Source organism: Hemitrygon akajei, chromosome 22, assembly GCF_048418815.1.
Source record: "Hemitrygon akajei chromosome 22, sHemAka1.3, whole genome shotgun sequence".
Taxonomy (NCBI): domain Eukaryota; kingdom Metazoa; phylum Chordata; class Chondrichthyes; order Myliobatiformes; family Dasyatidae; genus Hemitrygon; species Hemitrygon akajei.
This window is the reverse complement of record NC_133145.1, coordinates 29,874,227-29,876,534: the sequence shown is the minus strand read 5'-3', so window position 1 is coordinate 29,876,534 and position 2,308 is coordinate 29,874,227. Positions and strand designations below refer to the sequence as shown.

The window sequence follows — 2,308 nt, the reverse complement described above, 5'->3', positions numbered from 1 at the left end:
CCTATAGACAGTTGAAACAATAAACAGCTATGCAAGTACAAAATACTCCTAGGATTATAGAAACGACCAGAAGTGGTGAACCACGATCAACTTCGCGGTGGTGGAAAATGCTATCAGCCATTACTCTTACACTATCCTTCTGTTTGGGAACGTGCATTTAAATGTGAAAGATTAAGCTGGAGCAGTGAGCTGGCAATGCTAACACTTAATCAACTTTCCGTGCTATTGCCATAATCTGCAAGCCATCCTTACTCTTCCAATGGCTTCTCACCGGGCATAACTTCTGCTCTGATCCCCATGGCAACCAGCACAATTCATCCCAAAAAATCAGATTGTGTGCCGGGACATCACTTTGGACCTCTGTCAGTACAATAGAATTGAATTGTCTGAATTCCTTGCCAAGGAATTTCAATTCCTTCTTGCTACTTGTTCATAATTTGTGCTGCTGGACAATTCTCTGCAGGGAGAACAAGTAACCTGGAGTTAATTTACATGCATGAGTTAAGATAATGCTGTTTGAGATACACCAATTACTGTGTTGAAATGTTAGATTTTCAACAAAGAGCTACAGTGACATTTGAAAGAATGAGTTCCATATGTCTTACGATCTGTCCAGAATTCAATATAGCAAAGAAGACTTCTCAGCTAAAGTACATTCACCATCGACAGGTTAAATGGAGGAATTTTCCAAAAGAAATACTGAAATATTCAATAGCAGAAATAAATAGAAATTGAAATAAATAGTTATTTCAAAGGCTTTGGAATACTATGGAATTATACCTGTGATAGTGCCTTTTTGAGAAAAAAAATCACAACATTCTGATTTCATTTTTGATTAAGTATATTCCTCAAATCTAATATTATTAAGTTAATAAGATGAGGAACGAAGGTTATTGGTTAACAAAGTGGTAATTGCACAGAATCAAGGTAAAACATTTTGCACTGGAAGGAAGGTACGTTTCTTTTCTAATATAGCACTTGGTTAAACAGAACAAGTTTTAACTTTGTTTAAATGTAATTTAACTATACATGAAAAACCATAGATGCAGCTAAATAAATGGCATTCCTCCAGGCACATAAGCAGTAAGCATACAGTCGCACATAAATAATATAATATAGTCCAAGTCCCAAGTGTCATGTCCTGTAGATTGATGGTACATGAATGTTCTCAGCAAGAGCAAACCCACGCCGTACACAGACGAACGCAATCCAGCTTGTCTTCCACCAAGAGAAAACTGAGGGGGACTAGCCCCCAACTAAGCATTGACACTGAACCACACTGCTTCTGGTGTTTCCTCTCCAGGTGACCTCGCAGCATGAGGCCAAGTTTGCACTAAAACGGGGGCCACGCATCTCCCTTGCCATCAGTCAATTAATCAGTGAACCAGACTTGCAGTATTCTACATTGCCAATGTCCAAAAGGGTCATTATGATCACACAAAAAAAACATCCAAGGCAGTCACTCACTGTTAGACTGCACCACTTCCACTGGTATCATATTCCAAAGGAGAGAAGAGATAGATTCATCGTATTCGCCTTTCTGTAGCAGGCAGCAGCACAGCCAGGACCAAGTCCAACAGCTCCAGCTCCTCCAGTTCCTCCACTGATGGGTACACTTGCGGTAATTAAAGTTAAACAGAAAGTTTTCTACTTCAGGACACAATGTCCCTTTCACTTTTCCTAAAATATGTTTCAATTACTTATTTATTACTTTTATTTATTTATTTATTTATCTATTGTTTATTTATTTATTTATTGCTTCACTTTTGTCTGCATTACCTTTTATTAGGATGATCGTGATATGTAATTATGCAAGTTTCACAAATAGATATGATGTCCAGTATTCTTGAATCCAATCAACTTATATTCGACTGTGCTTGCTTCGGCAGCACATATACTAAAATTGGAACGATACAGAGAAGATTACCATGGCCCCTGCGCAAGGATGACACGCAAAATTCGTGAAGCGTTCCATATTTTTTTTTAAATTTTTAAAAATTTATATTCGACTATCTCCTCTGGAATATGAGGCCAGTGGAGGTGGTGAAATTAAAAACAGAGTCATAGGAAAGTACAGCACTGAAACTAGCCCTTCAGCCCATTTAGTCCATGCTAAAATCATTTAAGTTGCGTACTCCCGTTAACCTGCACTTGGACCATTGCCCTCCATACCTCTAACATCCATGTACCTATCCAACCTTGTCTTAAACATTGAAATCAAGCTTGGATGCACCACTTGCACTGGAAACTTGTTCCACACTCTCAGGACCCCCTGAATGAAAATGTCTCCCCTCATCTTTCCCCTTAA

At 38.6% G+C, this 2,308-nt stretch overlaps 1 non-coding gene across 1 annotated transcript; it reads left to right on the top strand.

Moving 5' to 3' along the window:
- The first annotated feature begins 1,873 nt into the window (after positions 1–1,873).
- LOC140715005 (U6 spliceosomal RNA) lies at positions 1,874–1,981 on the top strand. The gene has a single exon (XR_012096046.1). It is a non-coding gene; the product is annotated as a U6 spliceosomal RNA (small nuclear RNA).
- Positions 1,982–2,308: the final 327 nt, after the last annotated feature.